The sequence below is a fragment of the Saccopteryx leptura genome, chromosome 3 (genome assembly GCF_036850995.1).
Source record: "Saccopteryx leptura isolate mSacLep1 chromosome 3, mSacLep1_pri_phased_curated, whole genome shotgun sequence".
Lineage (NCBI taxonomy): Eukaryota > Metazoa > Chordata > Mammalia > Chiroptera > Emballonuridae > Saccopteryx > Saccopteryx leptura.
Genome location: NC_089505.1, coordinates 64,354,356 through 64,372,258, shown reverse-complemented (window position 1 = coordinate 64,372,258; position 17,903 = coordinate 64,354,356). Strand labels below are relative to the sequence as shown.

General features: G+C 41.9%; 1 pseudogene; it reads right to left on the bottom strand.

Moving 5' to 3' along the window:
• Positions 1 to 17,673, bottom strand: part of LOC136398179 (programmed cell death protein 2-like) — a 37,433-nt pseudogene extending 19,760 nt beyond the window's left edge.
• Positions 17,674 to 17,903: the final 230 nt, after the last annotated feature.

The window sequence follows — 17,903 nt, the reverse complement described above, 5'->3', positions numbered from 1 at the left end:
CCTCTTCCTTACCAACCTCTCACCCCGTGCACCCCACTGGCTTGCCCCAGGTCTGCGCACAGGCTATGAAACAGGACCCCCTTCGGGTTTAGGGGTGCATGGCTGACCCCCTTGCCTCACTGACTCAGGGAAGAAGCCCATGCAGGTTTTAGAAGGAGGGTCTGGGCTGTCCAGGGAATTCTAGTCCCACATCATGTCCAGAACAAGGGATCCATTTTGCTTCTGGGTTCCCTTGTCTAGTGGGGAGAGACTCAGGTCTGAGTCTAGGGCCAGGATGGATGCTAATTCCATTTCTCATAACTTATTGAGCACCTACTGTGTCTTCCCCTCCACCCCCAACCCTGCTCCCTCCTCCCATATGTTGTAGGTGCTGAGGATTGAGCTGTGAACAAACCAGAAGTTCCCCCATCTACATTCTAGTGGGGAAGACAGGCAGTAAATAAAGAAAATAATACCTATTAAAAAAGATACACACACCTGACCAGGCGGTGGCGCAGTGGATAGAGCATCGGACTGGGATGCAGAGGACCCAGGTTCGAGACCCAGAGGTCGCCAGCTTGAGCACGGGCTCAACTGGTTTGAGCAAAAGCCTACCAGCTTGAACCCAAGGTCGCTGGGTCCAACAAGGGGTTACTCGGTCTGCTGAAGGCCCGAGGTCAAGGCACATATGAGAAAGCAATCAATGAACAACTAAGGTGTTTCAACACACAATGAAAAACTAATAATTGATGCTTCTCATCTCTCTCTGTTCCTGTCTGTCTGTCCCTGTCTATCCCTATCTCTGACTCACTCTCTGTCTCCGTAAAAAAAAAAAAAAAAAAAGATACACTGCCTGACTAGGCAGTGGCGCAGTGGATAGAGCTTCAGACTGGGGTGCGGAAGACCCAGGTTCAAGACCTCAAGGTCGCCAGTTTGAGCACGGGTTCATCTGGCTTGAGCAAAAAAAAAGCTCACCAGCTTGGACCCAAGGTCACTGGTTCGAGCAAGGGGTTACGTGGTAGCTGAAGGCCCGCTGTCAAGGCACATATTAGAAAGCAATCAATGAACAACTAAGGTTGTTGCAACGCACAAGAAAAACTAATGATTGATGCTTCTCATCTCTCCATTTCTGTCTGTCTGTCCCTGGCTATTCCTCTCTCTGACTCTCTCTCTCTGTCTCTGAAAAAAAAAAAAAAAGATACACTATATTGCACAATACAATTAGCGGGGTGCCTGGCAGGTGGTCAGGGAACATCATTAACTGTGACCTTGGGATTGCTCTGGAGAAGAAAATGTGACATCCTTTGTTATTGCCTCCTTCTGCCACCAGAGGATGAGCGGTGGTTTGTTCCTAATGACGGTAATAGCAACAGGAGTATGAAGAATTTAAAGCCAAGAGTTACTGAGTTTTATGTTGATGTAAAAAATCACGCAACACTTTAGTCCTGCAGATCTACCTGAGTCTATAGCACAATTAGCCAGAGTGAAGAGAGAGAAAGAAAGAGAGAGGGAGGACTGTTGCAGGCAGAGGGATCCGGGTAAGCAGAGGCACGGAGAAGAGAAGACTCAGGGTAATTTGTGCAACTGTAAGAAACCTGACGTTGCTCGAGTGTAAAGGACCGGGGTGTGTGGGGAACTAGGTCTGCAGAATTTCTGGGACTTGTCTGGCTCACAGAGGGTTTGGACTTCATGCTGAGGGCACTGGGGAGCCATGGAAGAGCATAGAAGGATGGGAGTGATGTGAGCCACTTGCATCTTTGAGAGATCATCCTGGGTGGCAGAGGGGGGGAGTGGGAGACACTGGTGGAGCGCACCTTATAACCATGAATGCTTATGGAAGCCAGGTTTCAACCAGGAGGGAAGCCACAGTTAGTGTGATCAACACTCCAGAGGCAGAGAAGATGCAGAGAGAAACCGAGTTCTGATAACACTGCTGAGCCGCTGAGGGGCACCTCGCCTAGCATCGGCCCTCTTACCGAATGCTTCTGCCCTTTGACACTTCATAAATGAAATTGATTTTCACTATTCTTTTTGTTTCAACTCCCAATTGATTAGGACTGTTGTATTTACTGTATCTTTGAAAGCTATGTAATATAATGGGTCTGGTAGGCTTAAAAAGTTTCCCCCAAAGATATCCACGTTCTAATCCCTGGAACCCGTGATGTTACTTTATATAGCAAAACACCACAGTGCCACCATGATCATACCCCAACAGGGTCTTTGCAGAGATGATGAAGTCAATGCCCTTGAGATGGAGAGGTTGTCCTGAATTATCCAGGTGGCCTCTAAGTACAATCTTGCTTGTCTTTAAAAAAAAAAAAAGATTTTATTTATTGGTTTTAGAGATAAGAGAAGAGAGAAAGGGGGTGGGGAGAGAAGTGGGAAGCATCAACTCATAGTAGAGAGGGTCCTTGGGTTACGACAGTGTCAACATACATTGTTTCAAGTTGACCATGTTTAGTCCCATAAAAACTTTTAAAAATTCAGATATGAGTGTTTTGGCTTACGCCGTTAGCATCATACTTATTGACTACGTGGGCGATCTAGTTTGGTTGCACAGCAGAAGGATATGCAGTAACGCTGTCTATGAGTGAGGGAGATGGCGACCCCCAGTACGCTTACCTACGCCATTTTGGACTGTTAAAAGCTCAAGTGTTCTGTTTGTGTTAGGCTAGGGTGTGTTTCAACTTACACCAAAATTCGGTTTACATCATTGTCGTGGGAACGGAACTGTGTTGTAACCCAAGGACCCTCTTTAGGTGCTTCTTGTATGTGCCTTGACCAGGCAAGCCCGGGGTTTCGAGCCAGAGACCTCAGCATTCCAGGGTGACGCTTTAGCCACTGCACCTCCACAGGTCAGGCAGTCATGTGTGTCTTTATAAGAAGGAAGCAGAGGGATATTTAACTACAGACAGAGGAGAAGGCATGTGACGACAGAGGCAGAGACTGGAGTGACGCAGACACAAGCCAAAGATGCCAGAATCCACCAGAAGCTGGAGAGAGCTCAGCCCTGTTAATACCTCGATTTCAGACTTCTAGCCTCCAGAACTGTATTCTTCTGTTATTTTAAACCACTAAGTTTGTGGTAATTAAAATTAAATACTTCAAGCTTAAGACTAAAAATGTCAGGCTGGGTTTAAAAAAAATAAGTCTATGTGTTATTTGCAGGGTGATATAATTTAAATGTATAACTTTTTTGAGAGAGAGGCAGAGAATGAGAGAGACAGGAACTTGGAGCTGCTCCTGTATGTGCCCTATGGGGAAATCGAACCAGCAACCTCATTGCTCTGGGATGACACTGCAAACAACTGAGCTATCAGCCATTTTTTAAAATAGATTTTTAGAAAGACAGAGAGAGGAAGTGAGAGAGACAGGAGGGGGAAGGGAAGCATTTGTTGTTCCACTCAGTCGTGCATTTTTTGGTTGCTTTTCATGTGTGACCTGTCTGGGCATCAAACCTACAACCTTGTTGTTTTGGGATGACGCTCTTAACTGACTGAGCTAACTGTCCAGGGCCATAGTATGGACATTTTAATGATGTTAATTCTTCTCATCCATGAACACAGTGTATGCTTCCACTTGTTTATATCTTCCTCGATTTCTTTTTTCAATGTCCTATATTTTTTGACTAAGGATGGATCTTTTACCTCCTAGGTTAAATTTACTCCCATGTACTTTATTTTATTCATTTTTTTGTTCCAAATAATAAATAAAATTGTTTTCTTAATTTCTCTTTCTGAAAATTCATTGTTGGTGTATAAAAATGCCACTGATTTCTGAATATTAATTTTGTATCCTGCCACTTTGCCAAATTCATTTATTGGGTCTAGTAGATTTTTTGTGGAGTTGTTAGGGTTTTTTATGTACAGTATCATGTCATCAGCAAATAATGATAGTTTTACTAGTTCTTCTCCAATTTGGATGTTTTTATTTCTTCTTTTTGTATAATTGCTGTGGCTAGGACTATTGGTACTATGTTGAGTAAGAGTGGTGAAAAGCGCCACCCCTTTCTTGTCCCTGATCATAAGGGAATTGCATTTAGTTTTTGCCCATTGAATATGATGTTGAATGTCGGTTTGTCATATATGGCCTTTATTATGTTGAGGTATGTTCCCTGTATTCCTACTTGGCCGAGTGTTTTTTTTATCATAAATGGGTGCTAGATTTTATCAAATGCTTATTCTGCATATATTGATATGATCATGTGATTTTTACTCTTCATTTTGTTTACATGATGCATCACATTTATTGATTTGCAAATATTGTACCAGCCCTACTTCCCCAGAATAAATCCCACTTCATTGTGATGTATGATCTTTTAAATGTATTGCTGGATCTGGTTTGCTAATATTTTGTTGAGAGTTTTAGCACCTATGCTCATCAAGAATATTGACCTATAGTTTTCTATCTTTGTAGTGTCCTTACCTGGTTTTGTTACTAGGATAATGTATGATTCGTAAAATGAGCTTGGCAGTCTTCTTTCCTCTTGAATATTTTGGATTAGTTTGATAAGGGTAGGTGTTAGTTCTTTTTTGAATGTTTGGTAAAATTTGCCTGTGAAGCCATCCGGTCCAGGACTTTTTTTTGCTGGGAGTTTTTTGATAACTGCTTCCATTTCATTTGTTATAATCGGTCTACTCAGATTTTCTGATTCTTCCAGTTTCAGTTTTGGAAGATTGTATGTTTCTAGGAATTTTTCCACTTCACCCAAGTTGTTCAGTTTTTTGGCATATGGCTCTTCATAATATTTTCTTACAATATTTTGTATTTCTGTGGTGTCAGTTGTTCCTTCTCTTTCATTCCTACTTCCATTTATTTGGGTCCTCTCTCTTTTTTTCTTGATGAGTCTGGTTAAATGTTCATCAATCTTGTTTACCTTTTTAAATGACCAGATCTTGGTTTCATTAATCTCTGTTTTTTGGGGGTTTTTTTAGCCTCTCTGTCATTTATTCTTGTTCTGATCTGTATTATTTCCTCCTTTACTTCCTCCTGGCTTTCTTTGTTGTTCTTTTTCTAGTTCTTTTAGGTTCAGGGTTAGATAGTTTATTTGAGATTTTTCTTGCTTCTTGATATATGCCTGTAATGCTTGAATTTCCCTCTCAGGACTGCTTTCACTGTGTCCCATAGATTTTGAGAAGTTGTATGTTCATTTTCATTTGTTTTAAGGAAATTTTTTATTTTTTCCTTGCTCTCATTGTTAACCTATTTGTTATTTAATAACATGCTATTTTGCTTCCAACTGTTTGAATGTTTTTCAGTTTTCTATAGTAGTTGATTTTTAGTATCATGCCATCATGGTCAGAAATATAAAACTATGCTTGATATTATATCAATTTTTTAATTAAAATTTTTTTATATTTAAACAATTCTAATTTAGAAAATTAAATTTAATGGGATGACATTGATCAATAAAAGTACATATTTTTAGGGTAAATATTTCTATAACATTTGAACTGTTGATTGTGTTGTGTGTCCATCAACCAAAGTCAAATAATTTTCCATCAATGTATATTTGTCCATTTTTACTCCCCTCCACCATACCCCTTCTTCAAAACACCCTTCCCTTGGTAACCACTTCACTTTATTTTTTTAAAACGAGAGGAGGGGAGATAGTAAGAAAGACTCCCGCATGCACCCTGACCAAGATCCACCTGGCAACACCCATCTGGGGCTGCTGCTCAAATTATCCAAGCTATTTTTAGTGCCTGAAGCTGATGCACTTGGACCAAACCAGGCTATCCTTAATACCCAGAGCCTATGCTTGAACCAATTGAGCCACTGGTAATGGGAGAAAAGAGGCAGGAAAAAAGTTGACAGAAGTGAAGAGAAGCAGATGGTCACTTCTCATGTGTGCCCTGATGGGACATAGAATCCAGGATGTCCATATGCTGGGCCATGCTCAATCCACTGAGCCAACTGGGCAGGGCCTACCACTTTTCTTTTATCTATGCCCATGGGTCTCAATTTTATATCCCATCTATGTGCAAAATCATATAGTTCTTAGCTTTTTGGGACATAGTTAATTCACTTAGTATAATGTTCTCAAGATCCATCCATGTTGTTGTAAAAGGCAAAATGTCATCATTTCTTGTGACTTAGTAGTATTCCTTGTATATATGTACCACATCTTCTTTATCCAATCCTCTATCAAAAGACACTTTGGTGGTTTTTATGTCTTGGCCACTGTGAATAATGCTGCAATGAACATGGGGGTGCAAGTAACTTTGTATACCAATGTTTACAAGATTTTGAATAGATACCCAGTAGAGGGATTGCTGGGTCATATGATAGTTTTGGTCTTAATTGTTTGAAGAGCCATCACACTTTCTTCCATAATGGCTGTACTAGTTTACATTCCCACCAGCAGTGAATGAGGGTTCCTTTTTCTCCACAGCCTCTCCAACTCTTGTTATTACATGTCTTGTAGATTGTAGCTAATCTAATGGGTGTGAGGTAGTATCTCATTGTAATTTTGATTTGCATTTCTCTAATAGCTAATAAAAATAAGCATCATTTCATACATTTGTTGGCCATTTGTATATCTTCTGGAGAGAAGTGTCTATTTAGGTCCTCTCCCCATTTTTTTAATTTAGAAAATTAAATTTAACAGGGTGACATTGATCAACCACTTTGAGACTGGAAAGCGAAAAATTTGGTCATCTGGCTTCTCTCCTTTCCAGAGTCTACCACAAAAGTGTTTTATTCTTGCCTTCCTGTTCAACATATCCCATCTTCAGTCCCTTGAGTGTGTGGATCTTTCAGGCATGGCTGTGAGCCTACCTGGGGTTTCTTCTCTGTGTTTTATATAGTTGTTCAATTTGTTGAAATTTCAAGGGGAGAGATCAGGAATTAATGATATGAACTTTCCTCTTATTACTGCTTTCACTTCATCCCAGAAATTTTGATATGTTATGTTGTCATTCTCATTTATCTATATATATCTTTTGATCTCTGCTTTTTTTTTATTTATTCATTTTAGAAAGGAGAGAGAGAGGGAGAGAGAGAGAGAGAAGAGAGACAGAGACAGAGAGAGAAAAGAGAAGAGCAGGAAGCATCAACTCCCATATGTGCCTTTACCAGGCAAGCCCAGGGTTTTGTTTTTTTTGTTTGTTTGTTTTAATAATTTTATTTTTTTAATGGAGCAACATCAATAAATCAGGATACATATATTCAAAGATAACAAGTCCAGGTTATCTTGTCATTCAATTATGTTGCATACCCATCACCCAAAGTTAGATTGTCCTCTGTCACCTTCTATCTAGTTTTCTTTGTGTCCCTCCCCCTCCCTCTTCCCCTCTCCCTCTCCTCCCTCTCCCCGTAACCACCACACTCTTATCAATGTCTCTTAGTCTCACTTTTATGTCCCACCTATGTATGGAATAATGCAGTTCCTGGTTTTTTCTGATTTACTTATTTCACTTCGTATAATGTTATCAAGATCCCACCATTTTGCTGTAAATGATCCGATGTCATCATTTCTTATGGCTGAGTAGTATTCCATAGTGTATATGTGCCACATCTTCTTTATCCAGTCATCTATTGATGGGCTTTTTGGTTGTTTCCATGTCCTGGCCACTGTGAACAATGCTGCAATGAACATGGGACTGCATGTGTCTTTATGTATCAATGTTTCTGAGTTTTGGGTGTATATACCCAGTAGAGGGATTGCTGGGTCATAAGGTAGTTCTATTTGCAGTTTTTTGAGGAACCACCATACTTTCTTCCATAATGGTTGTACTACTTTACATTCCCACCAACAGTGTATGAGGGTTCCTTTTTCTCCACAGTCTCTCCAACATTTGCTATTACCTGTCTTGTTAATAATAGCTAATCTAACAGGTGTGAAGTGGTATCTCATTGCAGTTTTGATTTGCATTTCTCTAATAACTAAAGAAGATGAGCATCTTTTCATATATCTGTTGGCCATTTGTATTTCTTCCTGGGAGAAGTGTCTGTTCATGTCCTCTTCCCATTTTTTATTGGATTGTTTGTTTGTTTGTTGTTGACTTTTATGAGTTCTTTGTAAATTTTGGATATTAGGCCCTTATCTGAGCTGTTGTTTGACAATATCATTTCTCATTTTGTTGTCTGTCTGTTTATTTTGTTATCAGTTTCTCTTCCTGAGCAAAAACTTTTTAGTCTGATGTAGTCCCATTCATTAATTTTTGCCTTCACTTCTCTTGCCTTTAGGCCCAGGGTTTTGAACCAGTGACCTCAGCATTTCCAGGTCGATGCTTTTTCTACTGCGCCACCACAGGTCAGACTGATCTCTGCTTTTTTTTTTTTTTTTTTTTTTTTGATTATTTTTTTTTTATTTTTTTTTTTTTTGATCTCTGCTTTTATTTCTTCTTTGTCCCAGTCATTTTTTAGAAGTATGTTGCTTAATTTCTACATTTTTATGGATTTCTTTACTTCCTTTTTGCAACTGAATTCTAATTTCAAAGCTTTATGGTCAGAAAATATGGTTGGTATAATGTCAGTCTTCCTGAATTTGTTGATGTTAGTTTTGTGTCTCAGCATATGGTCTTTCCTTGAGATAGTTACATGCACACTGGAAAATAATGTATAATCTGATGTTTTGGGGTGAAATGTTCTGTAAATGTTTATCATGTCTATTTGGTAAGGCCAATATTTTGTTATTGATCTTCTGTTTGGTTAGTAGCTGTCAATGGTGTGTTGAGATTGCCAGGTATGATTTTGTTTTTGTCTGTTTCTATTTTTAGAGCAGATAATAGATGTCTTATATATTTTGGTACTCCCTGATTCTGAGCATATATATTAAGAAGTGTTATATCTTCTTGATACAATGTCCCCTTTATCAATATGAAATGCTCATCTTTTTCTCTTGTTACCTGTGTTGTCTTGAAGTCAGCATTGTCAGATATTTGTGTGTCTAGACCTGCTTTTCTTTGGGTATTATTTTCATGAGGAATGCTTTCCAACCTTTCAGTTTGAGTCTACTTTAGTCCTTGCAACTTAGATATGCCTTTTAAAGGCAGATATGGTTGGGTTTTGCTTTTTGATCCAATCTGCTACTCTGTGCCTCTTTATTGGTTAGTTCAGTCCATTTACATTTAGGGTAGTTATTGGTGCTTGAGGGTTTCCTATAGCCATTTTGTGGTCTGTTTTCTTCTGGCTCTGTGTCTCCTTTGGTTCTTCTCTTTTGTGTTTTTATCATTTGTTTTTGTTTGGTAGTATTCCATGCTTCTTTCCCCTGCATCTTCTATTTTAGGGTATGTTTTCAGTAGTGTTTTTTTTGTGGGTGGTTACCATTAGGGTATTAAGAGAACATTTTTCATATGTACAAGAGTCCTTTGTCGGCCCTGGCCGGTTGGCTCAGTGGTGGAGCGTCGGCCTGGCGTGCGGGGGACTCAGGTTCGATTCCCGGCCAGGGCACATAGGAGAGGCACCCATTTGCTTCTCCACCCCCCCTCCTTCCTCTCTGTCTCTTCCCCTCCCGCAGCCGGGGCTCCATTGGAGCGCGGATGACCTGGGCGCCGGGGATGGCTCCTTGGCCTCTGCCCCAGGCGCTGGAGTGGCTCTGGTCGCGGCAGGGCGACGCCCCCGGAGGGGCAGAGCATCGCCCCCTGGTGGGCAGAGCATCGCCCCCTGGTGGGCAGAGCGTCGCCCTTGGGGGGCAGAGCGTCGCCCTTGGGGGGCGTGCAGGGTGGATCCCAGCCGGACGCATGCGGGAGTCTGTCTGACTGTCTCTCCCCGTTTCCAGCTTCAGAAAGAAAAAAAAAAAAAAGAGTCCTTTGTCTAATGAGTGCCTCTCCACTCCATCTTCCTTTGCTATTGTTGATTTTTATCCTCTCCCCTTCTATGTTTTTGTCACATTTAATTCTTGGTTTTATTGTGACCTTGTTGTGGCTTTTACTGGTAATTTATTTTTTCTAAAATACCTATTATTTTTATATTGTTCTTTCTGATGGACTTAGACAATTCTTGTAGAGCTCTATTATTATTCTTTAAAATTTGTGAGTCTCTATCTTCTCTCTGTAGCATTTCTAGTTGCCTGTCTTTGATATCACTGATTTTCTTCTCTGTCTAGCCTGTTCTATAGCTAAACTTGCTAGCTCATTTTCAGTTCATGAATTGAGTTCTTCATCTGCATTTGGTTCATTTTTAAAGTTTCAATTTGCTTGATGAAATAGTTATTTTTTTCATTAATTTGTTGTTGTTGTTATTTTTGGCTCATTAAATTGCCTATCAGTGTTTTCTCTCATCTCATTGAGTGTTTTCAAAAACTTCCAATTTTGATTTTCTTTTATTGTTTAACTCCAAGGTTTCCATGTGATTGAACTGCTTTCTGGAGATTTTTCATTTTCTTTCTGACCTACATCTCTTTCTTATGTAACCATGGTGTTTATTTTCTTCTGCCTTGATGGAAGTTGAGAGTAATATTGCTAAGAAGTGAAAAAAACACAACCTAAAGAAAAAAAAAGGAAAAGAAAAGACAATAAAAACATAAGACTTTAAAAAATAATAAAAAGTAAAAGAGAAAAACCACAAAAGAATAACAAAAAACAAAATACAATATCATAAACAAAACACCCACAAAATATAAAAAAATAAAAACTTAAGGAAATAAATTCAGAAGAAAAAAATAAATTTTATTTCTGAGAAGTTTTTCTGTTTTCTTCCAGTATGTTGCAGTGGATAACAAATTTTAACTCTGAAATTTCTGGGCTGTTCTTTGCTGAGATGTTACTGTTGTGATGATGCAGGCAGGGCTGCAGTCATGATGATGAGTGGGGTATGTTCTGAGGGCTTTATGGCTTTAGCAATGGCAATTTTAGGTCTCTTCACACTTCTCTGCACATGCCATCAGACCAGGGTACCAGACACAGAGCACCCCATTCCTCAGGGGAAAAAGCAGTCCTATAGAACCAGTTGTGGGGCATATCCCCACCATTCTTTGCAACCCATGAGAGGAGAGAAGCGGGATCTGGAGACACCTTTGCTGCAGTTTGTCTCTCTCTGTCTCTGTGCCAAGTGAAAACTCCTGGCAGACTGTGGAACACTGATTGTGACCCCTCGTTCTGCCACTGCCCTAGTCTAGTATGTCCCCAACTGCTTCTCAATCTCTCCCCTCCTCCTGGCAGGAGAAGACCCAGTCACTCCAGGCCTCTCCCATCTCTGGAGCCCTGGAAGACAAAAAAACAGACAGTCTGGGCCTATCTCCACTACAGAGGACAACTGTGAGTGCATCTTATCTTCCGCCCCCTTCTCACCCCACCCCACCATCAGTCAATTTCACGTGCAGATTCCTTAAGGTAAGCCTGAAAGCCTATCTGTAGTTCCCTCACTGTGCTACAGTTTCTCAACCTGCCAAAATTTCAAGGACATCCCTCATGCCACCACTACTCTGATGTCATTTTTTAAATAAATTTTTATATAAATTCTTTACAGGTTTGAGTATTTTTACATTGACAAGTGAATTAGTTTGTAGATGAGCCAAAACCCAGTCTACTCACCAGCTGAGCACAATCATTTGGATAACCCCTGCCATGATCAACTTTAACTGATTTTGGCTCAGATTGATATAACCACCTAGATGACCTGTGGACTCAAGAGCAATTATAAAATGATTCTTTCATTATTGAATGTGGATACTGGTAGTTGCACAACTGGTAGTTGTGACCAGAAATCTGACACAAGGCATGTGTAAAGATGAGTTCTAGGACTTGGGTCCCTGTAGATCTCCCTGACTTTAGTTCCTTCAGGATTCATTCACACTTTTAATCAGACCTTACTCTGTCATCCCAGGACATATTCCTCGAACATTTTCTGGGGTTCTCTGTACTACAGTGTGGAAAACTTTTCAGCTGTCTACTTTTTCACACAAAGATATGCTGGTAGCACCAAAACAAATGGGATCTGTCCATGGTACTGACAGTCTGCCTCCATCCTTGTGCTGAGAAGCACATGAGATATCGTGCAATGTTAAGAGACTTAGATACTACTCAACTATAAGAAATTATGACATAGTGCCATTTATGACAACATGCATGGACCTTGAGAACATTATATTGAGTTAAAGAAATAAATAATAAAAAGCTAAGAACTGTATGATTTCACACATAGGTGGGAAATAAAACTTTGACTCATGGACATAGATAAAAGTGAAGTGGTTACCAGGGCGAGGGGGTTGTGGGGATGCGGTGGGAAGGATGTAAAGAGAGACAAATGTAAAGTGGCAGAAAATGATTTGACTTTGGGTGATGGGTATACAACATAATTAACTGTCCAAATGCTATAGAGATATTTACCTGAAACTTATGTATTCTTATTGATCAATTTCACCCTGTTAAATTTAGTTTTCTAAATAAAATTTTTAAAAAGAGAAAGTATAGCTGTTAGAACATGGATAAAAGGTGAGATACCCGTCACTGGTCAGGAGTGCCCATTATTGTATCCCCTTTTAGGTGTTCAGTGTTTGGATGACAGAGATGCTTGTCAAGCCACGTGGCCAAAGCCACTGCACAGAGAGTCTATCGCAGCTTCAGGTTCACGAGGCCAGGAATTCACTCAGTCCATGCATAGAGTCTTTGCTGGGTCAGATGTAATCCTCTGCTTCATTTTTTTTTTTTTATTTTTGTGGTTTTTGTTTTGTTTTGTTTTGTTTTTACAGGGACAGAGAGAGAATCAGAGAGAGGGATAGATGGGGACAGACAGACAGGAACAGAGAGAGATGAGAAGCATCAATCATCAGTTTTTAGTGGCGACACTTTAGTTGTTCATTGATTGCTTTCTCATATGTGCCATGACCGCGGGCCTTCAGCAGACCGAGTAACCCCTTGCTCAAGCCAGCGACCTTGGGTCCAAGCTAGTGAGCTTTTTGGTTTAAGCCAGATGAGCCCGCGCTCAAGCTGGTGACCTCGGGTCTCGAACCTAGGTCCTTCTGCATCCCAGTCCGACGCTCTATCCACAGCGCCACTGCCTGGTCAGGCTTATTTTTCATTTTTAACATAGAAAGTAGCCCTTCATTTATTCACTTTTTATTAATTTTTGAGGAATTGCCAACACTTAGTTTTTCATGTGTCAATTTCTAAAAATAATTCATGTAGTTTCATTTTTAAAAATAACAAATTTTATATGATGTATTTAGAATAGTTTTTATTTGGAATGTATGGAATTAAGGATATATTAAAAATTTTTACATGGAAAGACTGATTCTCAAGGACTTAGAATTTTTGTCAGATCTTATAGTAACAAGTAAGAAGAAAGGATTGTTCTTTACGACTTGCAACATTTAAGGTAAAGGGGAAAAAAGACTGGTGATTCTGTATTGAGGGGTGTTTGTTAAAAGGGACTGAGTGCTAGAGATTTCTGCCTGGGGCTTGAAGAAGAGAAGAAAACTCTGAGAATGCCAGTGGAGCATTCAGAGGAAATAAAGTATGTTGGTCCCACAGACATGTCCATGTCAGGGACAAGCCCCCACCGTTGTCATGGAGACTGGCACTGGTAACAGAATGTGGTCATCAAGTTCTAACTGGCTCCAAAAACATTCTGGGTTAAATCTCAGCTCTCATTGATACTAACAGGGAGATCTGGGCGAATTCACAATGCTTCTTTTACAATGTGTGCCTCAATTTCCCTAATCATAAAGGAGGGGTCCTAATAAATTTAGGCTCATAGGGTTAGAAAACTTTAAATATATCTGCAGCCCCAGGGTCTCTTGACCCGAGTTTCTCAGTTTAAATTGCTTAGAACAAATTCATATTTCTGGGCTGCAAGACAATATAACAATATATCAACACACATGTATTTTTCTCTTACATTTTTTCTGATTTAATGAGAAAAATGGCTTCACAAGGTGTTATTTGAACTGAACTGAAAGAGATTGCAAAGACAAAGACAGACCTCTTCTGGGGCCTACAGGTAGGTCACTCTCACTTCTCTCCATCAGGTTTCCTTAGGCAGCCAGCCCAGGACCACAGGATTCTGTCTCCAGCTTCCAGGCCTCTTGTTAACTGAGTCATGACACCATTTGTACTCTTCAATGAAGTAAGACTCAATATACTCGTTTAAATATGAATTCTAGTAGAACTTTTAAACTTTTCCTATTGTGAAGAAAATTTTAACTAAAATACTCATAAATGTTATTTTCACCATTATTTTAGGTAAGGAAGCTGTCAAATAAGAAAACAGAACAAATGACATGTAATGAATGAACATAGATTCTGTGGGCCATAAAGGCCTCTTGGAGGACATACTGAAGCTGAGGCTTTTGGAGTGACACAGGGGAAGAGAATTTCAGACAGGAGATATAACAGGAGCAAAGGCCCTAAAGCGGAGAGAAACTCATCATATGGTAGAACAGGCAGAGGTGTTGAGGCTGGGTGAGAGGAAGAGGCAGAGTAGGCAGTGTCAGAGAGTCACATCCCTCAGGATGTCGACCTGGTGGGAGTGACAATACTGAGCCACTCTGACAACCTGCTGGGTCCTGTCTGTTCTCAGCCATTTATAGGCATCCAGCCTTTTAATCATCTCCACTATCACATGAGTTTAGGAATAACAGAATCCCCGCTTTCCAGCTGAGGAAATGGGGCTCATAGAGATTTTAGTAACTGGCCTGAACTCACCTGGTTCACTCTGGTAGAATCTAACAAATATGAAATTTGAACTCAGGGTGTGTTTGAGCCCACAATCAAGTCTGACTACTGTGCTGTCTTGCTCAGGGCCTGATACCATCACAATAGCAGGCCTTGTCCTGACCAGTGACTTGGTCATCTCTCTGATTCCAACTCTAAAATGTGTCTGCACCCTGGCCGGTGGCTCAGCGGTAGAGCATGGGCCTAGCGTGAGGGGGACCTGGGTTGGATTCCCGGCCAGTGCACACAGAAGAAGCGCCCATTTGCTTCTCCACCCCTCCGCCGCGCTTTCCTCTCTGTCTCTCTCTTCCCCTCCCGCAGCCAAGGCTCCATTGGAGCAAAGATGGCCCGGGGCTGGGGATGGCTCCTTGGCCTCTGCCTCAGGTGCTAGAGTGGCTCTGGTCGCAATATGGCATCACCCAGGATGAGCAGAGCATCGCCCCCTGGTGGGCAGAGCGTCGCCCCTGGTGGGCATGCCGGGTGGATCCTGGTCGGGCACATGCGGGAGTCTGTCTGACTGTCTCTCCCCGTTTCCAGCTTCAGAAAAATGAAAAGAAAAGAAAAGAAAAAAATAAAATAAAATAAAATAAAATAAAATGTGTCTGCACCTAGCAGATCTCTGTACATATTTGCTTACTGCATGGGTGATATTTTCCTCCAGTTTCGGATGGTAAATGAAGGCTTACATTTGATAAGCCCATGATCACACATCCCTGTCAGGTTCCACATCTAGGCCTCCTAACCAGTGCTCTGCACCAAGCCTCCCACTGGGCTTCCAGATGTTCATGACCAAGACACTCAGTAGGAGACAAACTGGCCCAGGAGTCTTTCTATTACTCTCTGTCTCTGTTTCTGTCTCTCATTCACTCACTCTCAAACTGTATCCCTCTCTCTCTTCAACCAGAGACATCTCCATCAAGTATGAGTAGAAGTGTTGGGAGCTGGGGATCAAGGGGGAGAGAGTGGGGGTTCAGAACAAAGAACTCACCCATCCCAGTGAGGCTGAGGTTCTCTCCCTCCTCTCCCCTCAGACCCTCAGGGCGGCTCGGCCCTCCCCACCTCCCACAGGAGCTGCAGGTGCAGGAACCACGAGGTGGTTCTGGGCTGGGGCCTTCTCCACTCCACAGGGAGGGACACGCACCTCCCCTCCCCACGCCTGCTCCACTAGCTAAGAGAAGAAGCCTGAGCCAGGTGGAGATAGAATACTTAGGCTGACTGAGGTGACCCAGACTGCTGCAGTCACGGTGGGCTTTAGGAGCAGAGAGAAGTTCCTGTGGAACCATTTCTCAGCAAGTTGCTACTGGAAATTCATAAAGAACATGTTTAACCTCACCAGACACTAAAGTATGTTTTTATCATTTGAAAACTGTGCCGCTCCCCATTCTTTATTATATCCTAAAATGAGTCCTTTATTAAAAACCACAGCTTTTATTATTATTTATTGATTTTTAGAGAGAAGAAAGAAGAGAGAGAAACTTCAATTTGCTATTCCACTTTATTTATGTATTTACTTATCGATTCTTGTATGTGCCCTGAAGGGGATTGAGCCTGTAACCTTGGTGTATTGGAGAGAATGCTCAAACCCACAGTGCTATCCTGCCAGGCTCATTGATGATTCTTGTATGTGTCTTGTCCAGGGGTCAAACCAGCAAACTTGGCAGATTGAGACGATGTTCTAACCAATGGAGCTACTTGACCAAGGCAAGAATGTGTCCTTATAGGAAGATGTTCCAGTTCCACGAGGACAACTTAGTTGTCCCTCATGCCCTGCAGAAAATAAGAGAGACTGAGACTGAGCATTTTAGAAGACATGCAGACCCAGAGAGGGATGGGGAGATGCAGGACCAGGATCCCCACCCAGGAGGGCCCCAGCCTCCAGAGTCCCTCCCTACCATAGTCCCCTCTTCCTGATGTCACCAGAGTGAGGCAGGTCCTTACCTGGCGCAGACCCGGGAGATGGGAGACGAAGAGCACCGGAACTTCATGCCAGAAACCTTCAACCTCACAACAAACCTTTTCTGGGGGCCAAATGACTCAGGGCAGCAGAGCTCAACGCAGGGCCAGAAAGTACAGCTGGGGCCACAGAGGCGGGTCCGGTTGAAGGATAGGATGGTGTCATGGTCACAACAGTGTTTCAAAGGGTTGTACACCTGGTTCCCACACCTGGGTGCTCGCTGGATCAGCCACAGCCTAGAGCTGATGCGGGCCCCTGGACAGAAATTGTTAGTGGGTTCATAGAGGACCAGGTACGGACCCTACCCCCCAAATCAGGAGCCTTCTATGAACCACAGTCCTACTTCCCAAGGGCAGCCTCATCCCTCTTCATTCTTCTCCATCCTGCACTCACCTGTGTCTGCTTTTGAGCACTGGAGGAGGAGGAAGATTGATATGCAGACAAGACCTGGAAAACCAGAAAAGGGGTTGAGGATGAGGCTGGGATTGTTGACCTCAAGAAAGAGCGGGGCAGTGTGAGGAGGGCTTAGTTCCAGATTTGCTCTAAAGGTTTGTATTTAGGGTCATCTCTGCTTAGGGTCTAGTTCCTGACACAGATAAGACTCCAGACAGCTGGGCCTGAGCAGCCTGGGCTTTTTGAGGGGAGAGAATACAGGGAAAACTCTTGGAACTAGACCTTAGGAATCAAAGAATGCAGTGAAGTTTCCCAGTTGAGAGAAGGGCGGAGCAGGGGATCAGTAAGGTCATTAAGAAGGAGAGAGGAAGCTGAAGTTAGGTTGACAAGGGGGTAATGGGGTGCAGGGTCGCTTTGGGGATATGATCAGGCTTGAATAGGTTTTGGAGTTGAAGCTCCTTCATTTCAGTTTCTGGGCACCATGACTATGGATAAAGTTGGAGAGATGAAGGAAATGTATAAAAAGATGGGACATGTAGGTTTTTTAAAAAATAGATTTAAGAGTCTAAAATTTAAAGGTCAAGAGAGTGATTTGATAAAGTCACAAATAACACAGGGGTGATTTCAATGTGGAAAGGCAATGTGGGCAGGAAAGAGAATTAAGTTTGAGGTTCAGAGGAACAATGGGAGTGATAACACATAAACTAGACTTGGGGCTGGAGCGCCCTTACCTGAGGTTCTGGCCTCCATGGGTCCTGATCACCCTCCGGAGCACTTGATGGCAGAGAGCAGGACCAGGTCTGGGACCATACGCTGTGACCGTATGCTGTGACCTATATACTCTGGTAACACACCCACCTCACATTACAGCAGAAGGGCAGGGCTTACAAAAAGGGAGGGGCATAAAGAGTCATAGTTACATGTTAAAAAACATTTAGTAACATGTTTCTGAACTTCATCTTCCAAGATATCTCAAAGAC